We start from the raw sequence: 23,584 nt of genomic DNA, 5'->3' as shown, positions 1-23,584 counted from the left end.
GAGAGAACTAAATTATAAACAAGTTTGCCAGGTATCCGGAGAATATGGGAAAATCCTACATAAATTTTAAGCTCAGATTCTCAGCTGATGTAAATCACTGTAGCTGAAATTAATGGAACTACAGTGACTTATATTATGTGGGGATCTAGTCCATTTCCATTACAGTCGATACATGCAGACCTAGCAACTTGAAGTGACGTGTCATGCAGAAAAAAAAAATGTAGAACTTACCCTGAAAGGGCAGGGATGTCTGAGGTTTTTCTGTTTTTTTTTTTTTTTTTTTTTTTTTTTATACACAGCTTCAATACTGTATACAAAGAGAAGTGGGTGAAATAAAGACAAAACTTACCCTGTAGCTTCACCATCTTTATGAATAGCTATCTGCATCCCAGCCCATTAGTGATGGTTGAAAAGCATAACAGAGTAACAAAAATCCTTTGATTTGAACCCTCATGATCCTCAAGTCAAAGGGATATGATGAGATGTAACACATGCACTCTTCTGTTCCAGGGATGAGACTGATCGCTCATGAGCTGACAATTGCTGTGTTATTTCAGGTTTCAGAGTAGCAGCCCTGTTAGTCTGTATCCGCAAAAAGAAAAGGAGTACTTGTGGCACCTTAGACACTAACAAATTTATTTAAGCATAAGCTTTCGTGAGCTACAGCTCACTTCATCGGCTGCATTCAGTGGAAAATACAGTGGGGAGATTTATATACACAGAGAACATGAAACAATGGGTGTTACCATACACACTGTAACGAGTGATCAGGTAAGGTGAGCTATTACCAGCAGGAGAGCAGGGGGGTGGGGGGACGACCTTTTGTAGTGACAATCAAGGTGGGCCATTTCCAGCAGTTGACAAGACTGTCTGAGGAACAGTAGGGGTGGGGGGGAAATAAACATGGGGAAATAGTTTTACTTTGTGTAATGACCCATCCATTCCCAGTCTTTATTCAAGCCTAAGTTAATTGTATCCAGTTATTTCAGATGCTAGTAGTAAAAGCCTGTTTACCTGGCACCTATGGCCTAGATAGAGCACTCATCCAAGCAACATATTGAGTAAACAATGTGCTATCTTGGGAGATGCTGTCGGCAGATAATGTATATCTAATAAAATATAATCTATAGAATAGAAGATGGTATCGGTCTCTTTCTGATGACTGCATGCTCAAGTAGCAATTCAATCTTGCTGCAGAATCACTTCCGGTTTGGTCTGATATCATCAGAACTCTGCAATGAAATTATAGTTTTGTAGACATTGTTTCTTCTCTCCTACTGTCTGATGAGACTGCAGTTAGACCATCCTGAGCCTGATGATCTGGTTTTATGGAACCTTACTCCAGCAGAATTCCACTGCGCTCACTGCAGAGTTACTCCTGATTTACACTGCTGTAAGCAAGAGGAGTATTCATCCTCCATCTTTTAGTTATTTATAGTAAAAACAAGAGTTGTCTGACTTCCTAATGCTGCAGGGTATAGACAGGGCTTTGAATTGGCAGCAATCCTGTGCCACTTCTTAGTTGCGTCTTTTTTGGCGGGGAGAGGGCCCTTTTTTTGGTATGCTATATGGTAAACTTTAAAAAAGTTGATACGTTGTGGGTTTGTTTTTTTTAAGACTTGCATCTCTTAAGAATCTAACTTGTTAATTTCTGCCTGAGAAGATTTAAGATGCCATTATTCCCATAATTTCTGCTGTGGGGATCTGTCTGTTGTAGTTGCATGTCCCTTATTACTGTAGTATCTGTGCACCTCTGTAACGGTTTAAGACTCACCCCTGCGGCGCCTCCTGCTGGTTGTCAGCTCACCAGCCTGCGGAGCGCCCCCTGCAGTCCGGTGTCTCGCTTATCGCTGGGCCTCAAGTCCCTCCTGGACTTCGGTGCCCCCTTTCACGCCGGGGTGCTGCCACCTGCAATACCCTGCACAGATCTGGGACTCCCCTCCCCAGGGAACCCCCGACCCTTTAACCCACTTCGCCTCAGTCTATGGCCGCTGCCAGTCATCCCCTAGCCCCCGTTCCCTGGGGCCGACTGCAGTGTAAGCGCCACTTCTCATAGGCGAGGGGGGTTTGGACCTGATGCCTCTGCCTACCCCTTGGGCTGCCCCCTGCAACCCCGGTACCTATTTGGCCTTCCACTAGGCTTGCAACCTGAGGGGTTTCCAGGCCAGAGCTCCTCTGGCCTTCCCCCAGCCCTGCTCCACCTCAGATACCTTGGTATGCTCCCAGCAGCCAGGTCCCTCCCTCTCCACAGGCTAGAGAGAAAGTGCCCCTGCTCCTGCCTTCACTGGCTTTTATAGGGTCAGCCGGGTCTGTTTGGGGCGTGGCCACAGTGGAGGCTGCCTGCCGCTCAGCCCAGCGTTTCCCCTGCCCCAGCTCTCTCCCAGGGCTGGTTTAAGAAGCCCTTCCAGGCAGGAGCGGGGTGACCACTCTGGCTACACCCTCACAATCTTTTAATTGGAGCTGGTCAAAAACTTGCCGATGGAACACATTTCCATCAAAATATGTGGTTTCATCCAAATTGAAACTTTCCGTGGGAACGTGTCTATTTTGACCCAGTTCTGTTGCAGGCGTGGGGGAGAGGAAGCTTTTGACGCTTTCGGAATGGAACGCTTTCTTTCTGAGGTGACTTTTCGATTTGAAATGTATTTTATGCAACATTATGTGATAATTGAAACAATTTTGAAATAAAAACAGAATGTTTAGGTTGACACCTCCTCCAGCCCCCAATGAACTTTAAAGGTTCGTAAAAACAAATGTAGATTTTCCCCTAGAATTGGAAGTTGTTACCTGCACGACTCCATTTTCAATGTATTTATCATCACAATATCCCAATGAGATATTACTTAATGACTTCTCTACACTGCCAGTTTGGGGCTCGATTATGTGCCAGTGCAGAGACGCAAGAGCGGGTAAGAAACTACCCCACACCCTATTCAGGCCCTAGTAATGCCCCTGTGCTGCTACCAGATCTTGGCGCTGGGCACAGAGGGTCCGCTACACCTTTCTCCTCCCTATGCAGGTGGGCAACGGGTGGATAGGGAGCGTATAGAACCTAGACTCTGTCTTTCTCTACACACCAGTCAGTGAAGTGGATTAGCCATAAGGGTGAGAAATAATTTGCTGGTGGTGTGGGTCAGTAATTGTGCAGCATAGTTCTGTCCCTGGGTTGTTTCTGGGATGGTGCCTCTTTTTTCAAAGGCTAGCAGCAAAGCCACAATGTAGCCCTCACTCAAAGCATAATATTTTGGTTACCAACCAAGGGGATTTGCATGGAGCTGTTTTTGGAATTTCTGTCCCATGAGAAATTTAAAGGTTTTTACTTTTTTGTCCTGACGCGGGATGAATTTTTCTTCCAACATCTCAATTTTCAATAGGACAGAAATTCTGTTTTTCAGCCAGCTCTAGTTTTGCAAAATCTAATCTGATTAGAAATGTTTTCATGACTTTTCAGAATGTGCATCCTTTACACTAATGATACACAGAGTGCTAATATCTAGGGTCCTGATTGTTGGCTGGACCTTATCTAGAAATTTTCACCAGTGCAAAGTGAATGCAGAACACTGCCATTCTGATCTGGTAATGTTTTACACCCATTTCACACAGCTTTAGTAATTACACAAGGTACATTGCAATGGAAAATCAGGCCTTGAGGCATTTGCGGCTTATGCTTTTAAGTAGTTACCTATGCTATACAATGCAGCATTTACAACACAGAGCGATGTGTGTCCATTCTACAGTGATGGCCTTGAGCAGACTAGTAATACTGCTGGGAACTCTGGTGTTTGGAACTATTATTAATAATAATTTGAGTCAGTTTGTGATCCCCTGATGAAAACTGCTGTATAATTATAAATCTGAATTAATTATTTTACACTTGAGTTAATTGAGGTACAGAGAGGTTAAGTAATTTGCCCAAGGTGTCACACCGAGTCATTGGCAGAGCTGAGAATAAAACACAGGAGTCTTGCCCCCCACTGTCCTTTTCTGTCCCCTTTCAATGCAAGAATAATCACTCTTTCTTTTTAAATAAGGCTTGCCTCGCTTGCCTTCTCTAAAATTCAGCCTATCCAAAATGCCCAGGCAACAAGGGAAGAACATCTGGTCTCGGAATACCAGCACTCTGTTCTCATCAGTGCTTTCTCTTTTTATCACCTAGGACAAAAAATAAAAACCACCAGTGGGAGTGCGTGATGCAGTGAAATGATCAAGCAGGCTGAGGAGAGCTCCAGTTGCAATTTGCATATACAAGGTAATCCGCGCAAACACTCCTATAAATCAATCTAATTTATATAAGTGAGACTACAAATTAGTGAGAACAGCCACATGACAAACTATTGTAATTACACAAAATGAACTGGTGAACTAATTGAAGTGACAATCTATCAACAAAATTTATATGTTTAAACACCGTGCTACATATAGTAATGAGAGGGTTATGCTGGTGAAAACTGTCTGTAGTTTAGGGTGCGAAACAAGTGGGACTGCACTCACAGAGGTGCATTTTTCAAACCTGACTTTGAAAGCGCTGAAAAGGAATCTTGCTTTTGGTACACGGTCCAAAGCCTGTTGAAGTGACTCATTCCATTGACTCCAATGGGCACTGGTTCAGTTCATAGAAGCAGGGAATAAGATGAGTTTGTTTTCTTGCTGTCCACTAAGGAGAAACTTGTGCCACGAGGTTTGCCGGTTGTATGAACACGCAGTTTGGGGACCAGAGTGATGTAGATGAAGTGTCATCCAAAAGAGTCACTTTCCATCATATTCATTCATTTATTACTTTACTTTAAGATGGTTGAGCTGACCCAGTGGGCACTGAATCGTAGTTCCTCGGACTTTAGATCTTATAGACCGGATACGTGAGCTAATAGATTCTTCCCTCCTTGTTGTTGAATTTAGAGCTGTTCGATGTTTTTCAATGTTTAAAATTTTGATAAAAGTGCCATACAGTCAAATTTTTTACCAGAAAAGAGGGAAATATGTTTTGAGAAGCCTTTTTTGTGAATGTTGGTGGGGGGAGAGATTGGATCATCTCTGTTAACAAGGATTAGTAATAGATCTGGACATGTTGAGTCTGTAAACTTTTGGTTTGCCTTCACGTTGAATTAAGTTTGATGGTTCAAATGACTTCTTAATTATTTACTTAGCTTTATAAAAATGCTAGGGAAATGAAAATGGCACCTCTCCACACTCCATACAAGTTTTTCAGTACCATTAATATATAACCCACTGCCAGGAAGCCAGGCAACCTAAAAACTCCGAATACTCCTCCAGCAATTTCCCTCCCTTACAATTCTGATTACCAGTTTCCCTGGGTCGTACAAACTAAGGTTTCTTCCTTCCACCCTAGCATTCAGCAGTTCAGTACTCAAGTAGTCCCATTAAAATGAGCAAGAGTACTCGCTAAGCAAAGCACTACTGAATGTGACTAACAAGGGATAGATTCTTCCACTATTTAGCAAGAAATCTGCTACTTTGCTTTTAGACAATAGTCCTGTGGAAATGGTGGAAGAAATATCTCCTGCTGCAAAGTTAATACAAGATGTAATACTAATGATGCTCCATGTTAACACTCTATGCCATCAGCTGTTGGTAAAACAAGAGCTGAAAAGAAACATGCGTCTGGGGACTTGTTCAGACTCCCAATAGCCACAATTCTTGTTATCTTTATAATACACACTAAGACAGTATCAAAGACAATGCCAAAGCACAATTCACCCTGGTAAGGAATTAACGCACACATTTTGGGGGGGGAAGTACACAAGAAAGAGAAGAGATTATAAACTTCAAAGAATTGCCTTTAAGCAAGTAATATGTATGCAGTAGCTGTTGGAAAGCTAAATGCTTCCAGTACTGACGCATGAACAATATTCACTTCAGCTAACTGCTAGCTGCTAAATGCAACTGTAGTGAAGAGCAATCCTCATAAGAACATAAGAATGGCCAGACTGGGTCAGACCAATGGTCCATCTAGCCCAGTATCCTGTTGTCCGACAGTGGCCGGTGCCAGATGCTTCAGAGGGAGGGAACAGAACAGAGCACATATTGAGTGATCTTCCCATCCCAGCATCTGGCAGTCAAAGGTTTAGGGACACCCAGGGGTTTCCATTCCAGACCATCTTCCTTACTAGCCATTGAGTGCTAACAGCTCATTTAGACTCCCCTTATTTTGTATATATAGTTGGGATTATGTTTTCCCCTGTGCATCACGCTTGATGCATGTTTTCCCTTCTGCATTAAATGCCACGCCTGTGAATGTGACTGCTGGCAATTGGCTTGGGAGCTTTCTCTAATAGGAGGCCTGGTGCGAAGTGCCCCTTTGGTACCCCTCCCCTTCTGCATAATCCTGCAATGTTAGTAGTCAGATGGGCACTGTTCGGGGGTCACAAAGGCAGTGGGTGCTGAGTAGGCCTGTGGTCGAAGTGGAGAATGTGCCAGAGGTAATTTTATTGGTATGGCATCATGCAGCCAAAATTAATAATTTCGACATCTATGGGTAGAAGTACAACAAATGGAACTGGAAAAAGAGGGATCTAATTTGATGCAAAACCAGATGCTCAGGAATGCAAGCTGTGACCAGGCTGCTACCGACAAACACAGGCCTCTAAGCATGTATCTCTGGCCTCTGTGCATGCTCAATAAATGTCAGAACTCTACCACCTGTGTCATTTATTGCTAATGAAACAACTAGGACCAGTTTGGTTCTATAGCGTATCAATGCTGTATAACTGTCCATTTCTGATTTGGAGGTAGACAGTCAAATATTGGATGCCTTTTATATCTCTGTAGAGATTCTGCACAAGGTGAATGCACTGCCCAAAGCTCTATTTTGAGGACTTAAGTGGGCTTCAAGTAATTCATGGACTTTGAGCTGGCTTTCTGTACCGGGGTGAATTTCACCCATTGAGGGACTTTTCCTTCATCTCCAAAGTCTCACCATTTTTATCCCTGACTTTTTATTGCTCGTGTCTGATGGTATGGGTTATCTCACTAGAACTTTCTGGTTTGGGGGAGATTAACTGTGCACATGTTAGGGGGAAGTATCTGCAAAACTCATCTTCTAGCAGTTAAAAATCTGGGATGCACATATGTGGGATTTCCAAAAGCACTCGGCCTGACTGCCTTAGTGGGAGCAGTATTATGCCAAACACTTGTGAAAATCATTTTCCTAGTTTTGTTTTCTTACCTGTGGGTCAAATTCTGCAAATCTTTCTCAGTCTCTTATTCTGGAAAGAGTTCCATTTAACATCAACAGTAAAATCTGTCTGATGTTTTTTATGCACTGTTTCATTCTGAAACACTTGCATCATAATTCTATTGTTTTTTATTTGTCCTTGTATTCAGTACATGTACAGTTGTCATGGAAATGTATTACACATCCTTTGAAAGATCCTCAGTCACCCTCTTTTACTTTCTCCTTCATAATAAGATTCATGGCTGGAAACTTTTGGTGGCTTCTTTGTTTATTTTAAATCCTCTTCTTGTTTTTTTCTTCTTTAAGCATATATCTGCAGAGAGAAATACACAGTATGTAGCCATTCAGTAAAGGCTAAATCTTACTTCAGTAAGAATTATACAAACACATTTAACTTGTTTACTGAACAAACATATCTTCACAAAGCTTTGAGTTACACTGTTGACTTCCAGTAGTATGCAGTGTGGAAATGAGCAAGAGAATAAAAAATGGAGGATACAAAAGAGGAGGAATAATAAAAATGTCTTTTTTTTTTTTTTCCCCTGAAGAACAAAGCTGTTTTACATTCAGCCACACTGCCCTTCCTCCTTGGTAATATATTTTTAGAATGACTTAAGAATCCCTTAGAGTTTCAACTGTTTTGAGGGACTAAATAACATGACATGACTAAATAAAATATCTTGGTAATGTCCTCCTCAGCTCCTCACGGCACCCCCGTGAGATAGCACTGCTCTATCACCCCCATTTTACTGATGGGGGACTGAGAGACTGCATGACTTGCCCTAGATCACATAGGGAGTCTGTGGTGGACCAGGGAATTGTATCTGGGATTCCCAAATCCCAGATAGGTGTCCTAACCTCCAGGCACTCCTTCCTTTTGCTGGTTTAAATCTAACCACAGCCTATTACTTTAGCTTGGTAAATAAACAGCAGCAAGTAATTGATTCGGAGTGAAATTCATCTTCGTGTATCGGGCCAGCATAATGCCTCTGCTCCGTTGAAGTTCCACTGATTCTGGGAAGGTCAACAGATGAGGGCTGTTTTGAGCATTGATGGAGAGAGAGCGAATTACAAAGTGTAAGGGACCTCACAGAATATGCCCTGCCGGCACCCTTCCGCTATGGTTTCAAGGAGACCCCGGCACAAAAAAACTCGACTGACTGGAGGAGGTTGAGTATCCAGGGGCCAGGAGGGAAAAAGTACTGCAAGAGTGACACGTGGAACAATGAAACAAGAATTCAATGTCCCATCCACACAAAGGACTTGTACAGAGTGATGTAATGACTTGGTTAGGTGTGCAATTTTTAGGCACAGCTCCAATGATTGTCTCATTCACATTAGTACAAAGAAGGCGTGCAGTCTTGCCTGCCGTTATCTGAAAACATTTTTCCGGCTCACAACTAATTTTGCAGCTGTTGTCTGATCTCTGTGAACAATCGGAAAGACTTGGGTGAACCAAGCCGGGCTTTTACAGTCAGATTAGAGAAAACAAGGAGAAATTTGCTTACCAAATGCATGTTCTCCTAAAATGGAAGGAAACTGAATTTTTTCAAACCAATGGAAATGTAGATTAGGATGCGTCTCCACTCCAGAAGCACAGGAGGTAGAATTTCCAGCTTGGGTGGGGTAGATGTACATGTTCTAGCTCTGGTCAAGCTGTGTCGCAGCACAGTCTCGCTGCCAGAGTACAGTTTTATCCAAGAAGTACTCAGGCGGCTAGCCTCTGCCATTGCTCAGGCAGCTACAGCCACTGGCTGTTTTTAGCACATTAGCTTGACCAAGCTAGCGCATCTATGTGTGTATATCACAACTGGGAATTACACCCGCCCAGCTGCAGTGTACACGTACCCTAAATGTTCTTCCTAAGATTAATCGACTCAGTGAAAGGATACTGGATTCAAAAGGAAAGCGTTAAATACAAAGCAAATTATTCATATTCGAGATCTCCCTTTTGCAAAAATTGTTCGTGCTCTTTTAGTAGGACTGTACTTCTGAACGAACAGGTCCTCCCAGTGGCCTTAGTCTGTCTCTCTTTTTAATATAGAGTTTTGTTTGCTTGTCAGTTAATTTTAAGAAGAAATATCATATCCCTACATTTCATGGGACTGAAAAATATCTGGATTAAGAGGCTGTGTTATAAAACCCTTTGGGGAAAATGGCTTTTAATTTCTGATTGTGAAATATATCCCTGTGCAAAGTGCCAACACAAGTCCTGGGGACCGCTTAAACCCTTGTTTTGAAGGTATTGTTTTGAAGGTAACTGGGACTTAAGTCTTTTTGCTTGCCCTTTACGCTAGAATGAATGTAATTGTTTCCGTGACATTGACTGTTTTCTATTTTAGCAACTATTTTAAGGAAGATTTGATCAAATTTGATAGAGACAATAAAAAATTCAAAGTAAAGCCCTGCACAGCTTGGTGATTTTATTTGACCTGAGGTTTGTGAGATTTCCCCCCCCCCCCTGAGCTTCACCTGGCATTGTGTGGAAAACGGGTTTCTCTCATGGCTTCCAGGCATACCCATAATCCAGCCTAAAACTGATTTAAAACTGACCCAAGTTTGTTTGGAGTTTAGCCAAAGTGAACTGTTGAGCAAAATGATCCAAGCCTCCATTTTGCAGGATATTCCAAAACCAGGATCAGTTTGCAGGCTTCTGTTGCTACCATTTCACACATCATCTTCAAAGCCTCCTCCATGCAAGGGATTTGATTTTTTTTTTTTCCCCCTCCCACAAAAGCTGAAGTACCAGTCCAGCAAAACGCATATGTGGTGGTAACTTTTCCTTCCCTTTCTTAGTCTACCTCTTTGTTTTCAGACTGTAAGCTCCAGGACGCAGGGATTGTTCCTTACCACAGTATCTAGCACAATGGGGCTCTGATCTCAGCTGGGGCCTCTCAAAGCTAATAGTAAGCAGTAATAATAAATGTTATGCAATTGATTGGATGGCAACTGTTACATGAGGCTGATAAAATCATAGATAGTTCGTGGCTAGTTGTCATTATAGTCTGAACTTGCGATGTATTGACCCCAAAACAGGAAAGCTATAGCAACTTCTGAAGTCTTTGAAGTAATATACTGCACTTAGACCCAGGAAAAGCTTTTTCCCCAGTTCAGCAAATGCTTGTAGGTTTTGATAGATATTCTAAATTATTTTTCAAAAATGAATTATGAGTTCTGAAAGGAACAGAGTATGCCTCTTTACAGACTCCGCTGAGTATTCCCATAGCAGGAAGGTTACAAGAGCCAAAACAACAACAACCACCACCCACCCCTTATTGCTTATACCAGCAATACTGTGAGGCACGAAGAGAAATAAGCATGCTATTGTCTTGTGTATGGTGGGTATGTTTGTGCATATTAGTAGGAGACTTGACTCAAAGTCTTCATCAAAGCTTTTCTTTATGGAAAACTAGGTGGGGTTTTTTTTCCTTTTCATTAACTGGAAACTGTCTCAGAAAATGCCCACTTGCATCAGAATGTTTTGGGTTTTCACTGCAAAAAATAACCCCAAACAAAGAGAATACTTTTGTTTCACATGAGACGTAACAGGGGGGAAAGAGGCCTAAACAACTCCAAAGTATGTTAACATGTGTACATATGTTAGGCAGTGTGGACTGCTAGATAGAGCAGTGGTCTCAGATGTCAGAGAAGTGGGCTCTATTCCTAGATCTGCCACTGACCTTGATGGCCTGGAGCAAGTCAATTCCCCTCTCTGTGCCTCCGTTTCCCCATCTGTAAAATGGGGATAAGGAGATACTGACCTCTTGTAAAGCACTCTGAGGTCCACTGCTGAAAAGTGCCAAATAAAAGCTAGATATTATTATTATTATTATTATTATTATTATTATGTATATTAATATTAGATTCATACAATCAATATTTATATGTATATAACTAATTTTATATTACACACACCAGACAATAAAATGCTGTATGAATGTTTATAGTTTACAGATGGGATTTTCAAAAGGATTCCAAGAGAGAGAAGTGCCTAACTCCCATTTTAGTTTCAATGGGATTTCAGTGGCTCGCTCCATTAGCCGGAGGGTTATTGTTCTGAGCATTGGCTGCATCACTTGCATGATATCCCACAACAGTGTTTCACTGGCCGATCAGGGTAGATTGCTTCCTGTTTGACAGTGTTGGTTGTGTGCGGTCTCACACGTGTAATGATGTTATTTTCCTGTCACTCGCTCTTGATGATTTAGACTGTTTAGATGTCATTCCGTGTGCTCTAGGCCTTTTTTTTTTTTTTTTTTTTTAAACTCTTGAATCAATCTGACACGCAGAAAACAGACACTTCAGTGAGAGGATGGAACAAAAGAACGGGCTGGTTGTGTCACTTAGTTCTCTAGCAGCAGAGCTAGAAGGATGATTGCTGTCATCTTGTCGTCATATTTTACTTACTGACCCATACAGAGCTTAACCCAGCTCCAGCAAAATTCATAGATTTTGTTAGCCATACTTCATTTTGTTAGCCAATCTCAGGAGCAAAACATTAGGTCAGTGGAGGAGGAGATAGGAACCTACAGGGATGCAGAGGGATGATAACACTGCACTGGTGTATATAGCGCCTTAGGTTCTCAAAGCTCTTCACATGCCATCTAAGATACTTACAGCCCCTCCCTCCCCATGCCTACTGCTGAGCTCCTTACCGTCTTCAGTGTATCTATCCTCACAACACCCCTTTGAGGTAGGGCACTCCATAAAAATCAGGCCCCATTTTTATGTTGGCCACCTTTAAAAATAAATAAATAAAAAAAATAAAAAAAAATGGAGGCTTCCAAAATCTACTTCTGAAAATCTTGGCCCGTGACTGATATCCCAAGACAGGCCTACTTAATTGAAAACCTATGCTGCTCATTTCATTGCAAACTTGTGCAGGTCTTTGGTATTGGTGTTTGTGTAGTGTGTGTTTTGTATTTCCAGACTCGGAGTTTGTTGCTGGCACAAGCTGCACTGTGGTCATGCCTGCCAAGGGTTTAATAAAACTAGACCATTAAAGAAATCGGACATAATTAATGCTCTTATTGGATTTGACATCTGAGCATAGTTTAGAGGAAGAATGCAATCACAGAATGGAATATTAGATAAAATGAGAATTCACATTTCTTTTTGAAACCTTTAAAGCCAGGACTTTAAAGTGCACAAATCTTGAACGTGTTGTGATCAGCCCAATAAATTAACAGATGAGAACTCTTGCTATCATCTGTTCTCTCACTACCCACTTTCCCTGTCAAAGTTAATGTTTTAATAACATTGGGATAATCTGCTTTAGTTCAGAAATAATCTGATTGAGCCAAGTACAAGCACAGGGAGAGTGGCATTCTCTGTGTGTTTGAGTCACCTGTGCATGCTCTACATGTTTCTCTTCTTAGCTACTTTAGCACATTTTTCATTTTTTCCAATTAATTCTTTTTATATTGTGTATTCCTATCAGCTCATATATATGTAGATAGATAGATATAGAGAGAGTTTGATTGATTGATGCCAAGCTTAGTGGTCTATTGAGTCAAAAACCCATTTTCCCATTGAAGACCTGTTGTGATGGGAAATTTGCAGCTAGTCCACTTAGCACCTCTGACAATTAGGTGCCAAAGCTTTTTCCAAATGATACAGTGAAATTGTTTTGCTCTTATGTTTGGAACATATGGCAAATTACCCCTCATGTGAGCCAAATAAGATATAATGCTATTTAGAAGTCAGGCCATTTTTAGGTTATCACAGTTTCAGTATATTATATTCTACAGCAGATAAAACATCTCAAAGGATGTTTAATTACTCTTGTCAAATGTTGTATGTATTGGATTTACTGGGACTGAATTATGTATGCAGTCTGTCCTCAGCTACCTTTCATCTATAACTTTTATATTCTCCTTGGGAGGTAATTGTTTCCTGAACTGTGAAGGGCCTTTTAAAAAAAAGTTTATTTAAAAACCCAACTGGAACACTTGCATAGCTATTATGCCACATGCTATCGTCTGACCTAATAGATGATTGGCACTTAATACAATGTATAACCCTACCCAACACATATACTTGCTCCATTCATTTCCCTGGATTTTAGTCTGCAGAAGAGAAGACTGAGGGGGGATTTGATAGCTGCTTTCAACTACCAGAAAGGGGGTTCCCAAAAGAATGGATCTAGACTGTTCTCCGTGGTAGCAGATGACAGAACAAGGAGTAATGGTCTCAAGTTGCAGTAGGGGAGGGTTAGGTTGGATATTAGGAAAAACTTTTTCACTGGGAGGGTTGGTGAAGCACTGGAATGCGTTACCTAGGGAGGTGGTGGAATCTCCTTCTTTTCAGGTTTTTAAGGTCAGGCTTGACAAAGTCCTGGCTGGGATGATTTAGTTGGGGATTGGTCCTGCTTTAAGCAGGGGGTTGGACTAGATGACCTCTTGAAGTCCCTTCCAACCCTGATATTCTATGATTCTATGAATCTATGATACATGGAGGCAGCTTTTACCTTTATCCTTCTGCCATCCCAGGTTTTAATTGCTGCTTACTGTCACACACTGTGCTTTCTAATTTCCAGAAGAGTACAACTCTCCTGTGGAACTGTGCAAAGTGCCGAAATGATCTAGGCTGATGAGCAATTTAGTAAGTGGCAGGAACGTATAATAAAACTCCCGGGGGCAGGGGAAGGGAAGCATCTTTCGGTGTTAGAACTGTATTCCTAAACTGCTTTGACCTACTTTCATTTGAGTTGTATAAACCTTTGCTAATTGATTTAAAAATCAGCACAGGACATTGTCTTAAAGAAGCTTTGGTTGTATACAATCTCATTTGGAGAAATACAACAGGGTTAAGCATGTCCAGTTTAATTGCTATCATTTTATTTATACAGGACCAGATTCTACCCAGTTGTTGCACTGGGTAGAGAAGAGAAAGGAAGACACAAGCCATGCTCACAGATGCATAAGCCTAGATTCTCAATGAAGACTAGTTATTTTTTTGTGCCTGTGATGGGGTGTGACTCACCACACTAACTCTTCCTGCTGGCTGTCCTGGGGATTAGCTCTGCTAGCCCGTGTACCTTCTTCTGGTGATGTCTCATAGCCGTCACTACTGCTCCTGGACCCATGTCGTTTCAAGGACCACGGCATCCTCTTCGGGACACAGCTCTCTGGCTGTGTCCCACTCCATGCGCCCCCCTTCTGGTGACAGTACCGCAGTCTGACGATCCAGCCACTTCCTCAGTGTCGAGTGGGGAGGTCGGGGGGGGGGGGGCAGGACCTAGGCCTGTCCACGACTCCAGATCCAAGCCCAGGGACTCTGTAGATGGCAGCAACATGCTGCGTCCCCTCCAATCTCTCAGCACGTTTCCCTGGGCCACTTCCCCGCCATGCTAGCATCTTCTTCACCCTTTACCTCAGGGCCTCACCATGCCAGTGTTAGCAGCCAGCCAAGAGCTCACTCTCACGCCCCTGATCCTGCCCAGCACTGCTCTGTCCAAGGCGCTAGCATTTTTTCTCCTGCAAGGCAGCCAGTCCTCCTTCTTTGAGCTCTAGAGAGCAACTGCCTCCGCTCTGCCGTGCCGCTCTTCTTATATGGGTCTACCCGGCCCTGATTGGCTGCTCCTTGCAGCCCCTCTCCAATTGGCTGCTTTATGCACAGCCTCCTCAGGGTTCCATTAACCCCTTACTGACCAATGTGGCCCATCACAGTGCCCAAATGGAGAGACACCTTAAAAAGGGGTGTGATCTTCAGAGGGGCGAATGCTCAGCACTTCCTGAAAGTTAGGCCCATCTACAGTGTCTCAAGTCAGGTACTTGAAAATCGCTCATCATGTTTGAAAGCCTAGGCCATAAATTGTAAGGCCAGAAGGAAAAGTTATGATAACCTAGCCTGACCTAAAACAACAAGACAGACTTTCACCCACTGATAGGAAAAAATCTGAAAAATTTCACTTTTTTTTTTTTTTTTTGGTCAAGCTAAATACCCACAAATTAAGGCATTTTTGATTCTCAGATGGAAACCAAAATATTGCAGCTGAAAGCTGAATATGCCACTGCAGTTTCCTCATCATTCTATTCTCTATGGAGTGGCTACCCAGCTAGTCTACATCTCCCATGATGCATCATGGTCAGACACTCCCATGGTGCAACACCTCCCCACACCACAACAGAAGCATGGGAGCAGAGGCACACAAACTGCAACTCCCATGGACATTGTGCTGTTTTCAAAAAGTATAATTATTTTTGCAGAACCCACCCTCTTCTTTTGACTCGCTCTAGCGCTGAAGTCCTTTTAATGGACCTGTTGGTGTTCATTGTTAAGATCTGGACTTAAGAAGCCACTTGCAGGGTGTAGCCAAAATAACTTTATTGAATCTACTAACTTGTGAGCATGGCTATGTATTCTGAGCTGCCAGCAGATAGTGCTCTTTAGCAGATACCCATCTGTGCATCTTCTGGTTTTGTATAGTGCTCCAATACCAGAGTGGTGGGGAACATTTGAGTGAAGACTTTTGTGTAGGTCCAAAAGGATGTTGCAATGCTCACTGAAGTCAATGGGAAAAAATAAATCCTCCTTGAGGCAAATAAACCTCTGATATGGGGTGGGGTCAGAACTTTGAAGATGAAGCAGGGGCACAAGGACTAGCAATAGGGCCAATAAGTCAAGTTCTGAACTCAATACCGGAGATTAGAGTATATTTATCTCTAAACACTGGGGAGTAACAGTCCTACTTGCCCTGCTGTGATGCACGGAGTAATGAAACTGAACAGAATTAATGAATTGTTTTACCCAGATGTCTGGAGGCAGCACCTTAACAGAAGCTGCACTGATAAGCTTGGAGGCACTTTTTGGGAAGTGGTGCTGGGTAGAGAAAACAGAGCTTTTAAGTTTTGGGTACTTGATATGCTCCTCCTTGCCTCTCTCTATTCTGGAAGCAGCCATTTACAACTGTCTTTTTTTAGCCACAGGAAATCCCTTCCCTTGAATCAGAGAGGTAGATGAAATGCTCTCCCTCTAAAGGCAACATCTGTGTGTCTCTGTGAATCAGCCAGAAGGGGTGCTGTATATGCTAATCAGCTTGACTACAGTGGTGTTAAGGAATGATAATTATTTTCAGGTGGGAATAGGCACTGTTTGACACCTATGTAGACAAGACAGAGATGGCATAATTTGTTGCATACATTCACAACCCGGGGCAGCTACAACTTATATATATATATATAAATATTTCTTTGTTTTTGTTTAGCCACTTGCCTCTGTGTTTTTTAGATTAAAAGTGAAAAGTCATTCAGCTCAGTACAAACTTCAGTTCATTAGCATGTGTTTACAGTGCAAGAGCTTGGAAATCATTACTCTGTTTTTAATAATTGGAAAAAAGATATTGTGTATTGAAGTAATTGCATTAAACAGCCCAACTAGGGTGGTGGGGGGGGAACCTTTCACATTTCTATCCTCTACATCTTACACAGTGAGCCCTGTTCCTATTCCTGTTAACTGTTTTGTTAATTTATGAGTTGCAGTATGCTAATGCCTGCACATCCCCAACCAAGATTAAGGACTCGTGGTGCAGGTCACGCTATAGACACTGCAAAACACAACCCTTGTCTAGAAAAGCTTTCAATCTTATCAGCCAACACAGACACAGGAAATACTGTTTTCAGGTCCCCCTTCCTCTCCTGTTCACATCCCTGATGTTAGTGTGTTCTACCCACTTACCTTCTGCTCAGGCCTGCTACTTTTCAAGGTGCTTTAAAATATTCACCCCATGCCAATATATTGCCAGCTCTGCTCCTATGTCTCATCTTCAACATGCTTCTGGAAAAGTGAGTAAAGAAATGTTCTGAGGCTGCACTGAATATTTGTGACCGGTTCAGTAGGTGAGGGGTTGGCATTTGGGGGATTCCCAGGCCAGTAAAGGGTTCTGTCACTGCATGTCCTGTAACTCTGGGGGCCTTTGGCCTGTGCAGCTACGGTTCATAAGAATATAAGTACATAAGAATGGCCATACTGGGTCAGACCAATGGTCCATCTAGCCCAGTATCCTGTCTTCTGACAGTGGCCGGTGCCAGGTGCCCCAGAGGGAATGAACAGGTAATCAAGTGATCCCTTCCCTGTCACTCATTCCCAGCTTCTGGCAAACAGAGGCTAGGGACACCATCCCTGCCCGTGCTGGCTAATAGCCATCGATGGTCCTATCCTCCATGAATTTATCTAGTTCTTTTTTGAACCCCGTTATGATCTTGGCCTTCACAACATCCTCTGGCAAAGAGTTCCACAGGTTGACTGTGCACTGTGTTGTCAGTTGTGCTGACAACAGCCAGCCCGCTACCATAAATCTCATCTTGGCTCTCACCGGCCCAGTTACGGCTTGGAGGGTGACACCAACAGCCCTTCTATTCCCGAGTCTTCCAAGTACATCCTTTCCAAATACTTAACTGCCAGACATTTGAACTCCGTCCCACCCGCCCCCGGTTAATCATCCCTGAAGATGTGAAACCAGCCCCCTAGACACCAGCTGACTTTAGCATGCATACTCTACACCTGTTTGAGCACCAAAGACCTGCTTTGTTTGGCAATAAATATATATTTAACAGAAACACCGTAGATTTGAAGTTGAAATAGTCAGAGAAACTGAACATATAAAAGTTATGCAAAAAATAAACGGTAACACACAACCTCAGGCTTCACTCTTCCATATCTGTTAAAATCTGTTTTCTCTTGCACGCTATTTATTGCCATAAAATAGTTTCTCAGTATATCCCCTAGCTATAGAAGGAATCCAGGTTTATGGACAGCCTCGTGCCTTGAGACTGTCCCTCAGGTTCCGGATAAATTCACTCCCAAGCCTGCTATTAAGTCTTTTTTTCCTTTTCTCTTGGTCCATGCTTCTGCATGTTTGTTGAGAGTGGCGAAATTCCCTGGGATATTTTAATGTCTTTCCATAAGCTCTAATGGTTCATCTTTGTCTTTTTCTGGGCTGCCCAAGGGAAAGCAAGTTGAAGCCAGTTTTGTGTGAATACCTGGTTTGGGAGGGGCTTCTTGCCATCCTGCGGTGAGGTGTAGTTGAAGTTGTAATATAGATTAAGAATACAGTTTTCTATATACACAATTACATAGATTTATCATCACAGTCTGTATACAGATCTCATAACGACTACCAAGTTCAGAATGTTAGAAGCTTGCATAAAAGACTTCACTTGATATACTTTTACAGTACAATAATGCAATACGGAGTCAGTTGGTTTAGTCTTCTGTTCTCCCCTTGCAGTGCCTGGAGCCTGATTGTCATGGGGGGAGAATCCTTTTGCTTCTATCCCCTGTGGTGTTAGGTCGTGTTCCACTATAATTATTGTGCATTTATAAATACTCTGCTTCCCTAAATAGTTTCCTACCATTTAAAGAGTGGATATGTTGGAACAACAGCATGTCCATTCTGTATTTATTTTCCAGACCAAATATTGTTTGTCTTACTGTTGGGTGAAATTCACCTCTGTTTTGGGGTCCTACTTTTTAACCTATGCACCATTTAACACTCATATAAGCCCTCATAAGAGGGCTTAAGCGGTGCATAGATCTCAGGCTCCTTTTCTGCACAGGAGTGAATTTCTCTAGTGGAGAAGAGAAGAAAGATGGTCCAGTTCTTGAGGTGTTCGTCTGGGATTCCAGGCCCCCACGCTCAGTTCCTTGCAGCACCATCGACCTTTTGTAGGACTTTGGGCAAGTCACTTAATTTCCTTGTTTCTCATCGGTAAAATGAGGATAATAGCACTTCCCTACCTCAGAGGGTTGTTGTGAGGATAAATGCATTAAAGATGGTCAGTTGCTCAGATATTAAAGAGCTATTTAATCTGGTGGACAAAGGCAGAACTGGAACCAATGGCTGATGCTGAAGCCAAATATTCAAATCACAAATAAGGAATACATTTTTAACAGTGAGGGTGATTCCCTATTGAGACAAACTACTATGGGAAGTGGCGGATTCTCCATCTCTCGATGTCTTCTTGTCAACATTGGGTGCCTTTCTGGAAGAGATGCTGTAGTCAAACAAAAGTTATTGGGCCCAATACAGGGGTAATTGGGTGAAATTTAAGGGCCAATGATATACAGGAGGTCAGACTAAATGATCTAAGGGTCCCTTCTAGTTTTGAACTCTGAATCTATGGTAATAGGAGCCATATAAATAACCAAAGGTAAATCTTATATTGCAGATACAGTAGTCCCATTATTTTAGGGTACACAGTAAGGGAAGTAAAATCTGAAGGGTAAATTCTCAACTGGTGAAACTCCATTGGACTCCACAGATTCCAATTTAAACCAGAAGGGGATCTGGCCCTGATTCAATGGTGAAATTCGGACAAAATCAATACTGTATTTTTCACTATGTTGGATCAAAAACTGTGTGGTGGTGAAATATTATCTGGGAGCATGAAATACTGAGTTTAATAATCTTGTATGATCTGGATCATAATAAAACAGCCCTGCTGTGTTATGTAAAATAGATATTCAGGAACTGTCATAAATTAGTTGGGATTTTTCATTCAATTTCGACATGCAGGAAAAAAAAATTAATTGGTTCCTTGAGTCTTAAAATCTGATCAATAATTTAGCTAGCTTGTCTCTTCAATTTTAAAATGGCATTGCCAGCATTTTTAAAGAAATTAAATGTTGTTGATTTACACAGTAAATACAATTAGAGAATCTAATCATTCAAACCCCATTAAGGTCTATTTGAGCCCTGTTTTGAATGGGTGCTATATTGTCTTACAGAGAATGAAAGAAAAATGGATTATTGATGTAGTTGTCTATTATGCATTCATATGTCCTACCAAAAATAAACTAGCAATAAAAATGGTCTTGTGCTTTGTGACTGAATAGTACTGTGGGATAAATAACTACTATGAGGTTGTAAGGGTAAAGTTGCGTTGCAATTTATCAAGGACTTATTAGCACAATTAAACTTGTTCCTATTGTTAGAAATGGACAAAGGCTCAGAGTTAGGGCATGCTGAATATTGGGAATGGATGATACGTAGGAAGGCAGTGTTGCCTAGCGCAGTGGTTCTCAACCAGGGGTATGCGCATCGCTGGGGGGTACACAGAGGACTTCTAGGGGGTACATCAGCTCATCTAGATATTTGCCTAGTTTTACAAAAGGCTACCTAAAAAGCATGAGTGAAGTCAGTACAAACGAAAGATTCATACAGAAAAGCACTTGTTTATACTGCTCTATATACTGAAATGTAAGTACAATATTTATATTCCAATCGATTTATTTTATAATTATGTGGTAAAAATGAGAAAGTCAGCCATTTCTCAGTAATGGTGTAGCTGTGACACTTTCATAGTTTTATGCCTGATTTTGTAAGCAAGTAGTGTTTAAGTGAGGTGTGACTTGGCGGTACGCAAGACAAATCAGAGTCCTGAAAGGGGTACAGTAGTCTGGAAAGGTTGAGAGCCACCGGCCCTAGTGCATACAACACTGGGGCTCAGGAGATATGGGTCCTATTCCAAATTCTACTCCGTGCCCTGCTGGGTGACCTTGGGCAAGTCACTTCACCTCCCTGTGCATTAGTTTCCCCATCTGTAAAATGGGGATAATGATACTCTCCTCCTTTATAAAGTGCTTTGAAATCTACTGAGGAAAGGCACTGTGTAACATTTACGTGGTATTACTTGTTGACCGAGCCAAGTGAGGCCCTACATTCAACTTGATGGCATTTCTGTTTGTTTGTCTGTCTGTAACGAGATAAATTTTGTACACAGCATCCAATCAGTTCTCAGATTTCCTCCTTTGAGGTGGTTTAAGTTAAAGGGAACTAAAGCGTGGTTTCTCCTGAACAGAAGCCTCCATGTGGGGGGGTTAACGTGCTTTAACTTAGTTTGTCTATACCTAAAATGCTACAGCTGCGCTGCTACAGTGCTTCAGTGTAGATACTACCGATACCAAAGGGAAGGGTTTTTGCATTGGTGGAGATAATCCATGTCCCCGAAAGGCAGTAGCTAGATAGATGGTCTTCAACTATGTCTACACAGTTGATATTTTCACATCCCTGACTGACGTAGTTGAAACATCCTATTTTTCGAGTGTAGACCAGGCCTTATTTCCATTGAGTTCACACATTTTGTTGATTCACCGTAATTTTTCTGAGCGTCCGTATGTAATCGAGCCCTGAGTGGAGAGGCTCGTTCCTTTCCTGTCTTATAGTGTTGAACAGATGTTAGGCTCCAGCAAACCTCAGAGGCACCTTTGTTTCCGTGCTGGGTTAAGTGATCCTGGAATATAATTTATGTAACAGCTAAATATTTTAAAATATGTTGGGATCCATAAGAACATAAGAATTGCCAGACTAGGTCAGACCAAAGGTCCATCTAGCCCAGTATCCCGTCGTCCGACAGTGGCCAGTACCAAGTGCCCCAGAGGGAATGAGCAGAACAGGGAATCATCAAGTGATCCATCCCCTGTTGCCCATTCCCAGCTTCTGGCAAACAGAGGCTAGGAACACCATCCCTGCCTATCCTGGCTAATTGCCATCGATGGTCCTATCCTCCATGACTTAACTAGTTTTGTTTTTTGATTTTTTTTAACCCATCCAGTAGGATAAATGGGGCGGAACAAATGGAAGATGCTCTCTTGGGGCCTAATTTTGTGCCATTGAAGCCAGTTTTGCTATTGATTTCAGTGGGAACCAACAAGTTTATCATTTAAAACAGTGACCCTAGACTGTAATTCAGGAAAGTAACCTCATTCACGAAGGGCGCTTGAGCACATGGCTAAACGCTTTCCTGAGTTGAGGCCCTAGGCATGCAAGTCTCAATTGCCCATTTAAACCCCCCCACTCAAAGCCACCCAGTCTCTCCCTGTTCAACCATTTCTGAAATGTTAATGAAGCAGGTTTTGTGTTGCAAAAGTATTTGTGGGATTTTAGAATTGGCAGCTTGGTTTATGTCCTTTAACTCAACACAGAACTCCTTATCAAATCTCCCTTTAAAATCTAATTTGAGATTGAGAAAGGGAGACAACCAACAGTTTATCCAAACACAAAGAAATAGTACAAATGGTTTGGCATACGCAGCATGATAATGTGCCCTTAGTTTTTCTCTAACTAATGAAAAATAAGTTTTAAGGTGGAAATAATTTCATTTAATTTTGAAAATAACAATAAAGTAATGTTGTTTTGTTTTATAGTAGAACCTGGAAGAACCATCTGAGAGTGAGGCCCCATTTTGCCAGCCATTAAACGCACAATGGGAGGCAGTCCCTGCTCCAAAGAGCTTACAATTCTAAATAGACAATAGGGAGAAAGGGAAACAGAGATAAATGATCAAGCAATATTCGTATCACCGTAGATCATCAACTGGGAATAGAATCCAGCTCTCCAGAATCACAGTCCAGTGACCTATCCACTAGATATCACTGTGTTTCTGCTTTGAGATCTGCTTTGAGAAAGCAATTTAAGCTTGAGTTTTCACAGCTCGTATTTGCTTTTTAGAAGCATCTATGCTTCAAGACTTGCTGCTCATTTCAACACATTAACATTTAACTAGTCCAGCCAGACAGACTTTCTTAAATCCCACCCTGCCGATATTCTCTGTGAAGCTGCAGATATAGAACCATTGCATTTAGCTTTTGAACTTGGTTTGTTTCAAGCTCTGCAGTCGGGGAAAAGATGAGAAAATGTTTCCTTGTGTTAAGTTTCCCTACTGAGAAAAACAATTAGTACAGTGGGAATTTTATACTCCAGAGACTGAAAATAGCTGCTGAGTAGGCCAGGTTGGTGTAGTGGCTAGTTTCTGAAATGAGCCATTAGCCTCTAGTGAAATGAGTGGATAGTCTGAGTTCACTTCCTAGGAGGACGGATAGCCTCATCACAAGTGTTTCTGCCACTGTCCATCAGTTGGCACGTTTTTTGGAAGCCTCAGCAGAATGGCCAAGGACTTTGATGGACTTGGACATTGAGCTGCTTTCTGTAGTCCCTGTAGGGGAGGTGGGTAATCTCACTTTTGCACTTGCACCACACCCTATCACCAGAGCATTCATGTCAAGTTCTGTTGGGTTCCATCTTGTCATCCCTCTTGTTCAATATATGGATTTGTTAGGGTTGTAGTGAGAAGGGACAGGTTTATGATGCCTTGGTTGTGTAAATGGCACCCAGCCCTTTGTCTCCTCCTCATCCCTCCTAAACTATGATCACTTAATCTATTGTCTGGTTTTGATTGGAGCATATTTTAGAGCTACTGTACCTGGCTGAATTTTAGTCTGCACAAGACCAAAAGGCTTATTATGTATAATAAACATTATTTGTGCCATTGCTTAGGTGCTTTTTAAAATCCCAACCAGTAGCTTTTTTTATTATAAGTAATAAGCACCTCAGCCTTATGTGGACTGAGTTTAAGCCTGGTAACTCTGAAGTGATTTAGAAGCACAAGTCCC

General features: G+C 42.0%; 1 protein-coding gene across 2 annotated transcripts in view; it reads left to right on the top strand.

Annotated features, from left to right (window-relative positions):
• Positions 1 to 23,584, top strand: part of LRRTM4 (leucine rich repeat transmembrane neuronal 4) — a 1,004,432-nt gene that overhangs the window by 76,636 nt on the left and 904,212 nt on the right. For both annotated transcript variants that reach the window (XM_043502943.1, XM_043502945.1), the window contains exon 2: positions 4,157 to 4,249. The gene's annotated coding sequence lies outside the window, so the exon portion shown is untranslated. The remainder of the gene's footprint in view (positions 1 to 4,156; positions 4,250 to 23,584) is intronic.

Source organism: Dermochelys coriacea, chromosome 26 (assembly GCF_009764565.3).
Source record: "Dermochelys coriacea isolate rDerCor1 chromosome 26, rDerCor1.pri.v4, whole genome shotgun sequence".
Lineage (NCBI taxonomy): Eukaryota > Metazoa > Chordata > Testudines > Dermochelyidae > Dermochelys > Dermochelys coriacea.
Note: the sequence above shows the minus strand (reverse complement) of the source record. Positions and strands in the feature narration are given on the sequence as shown.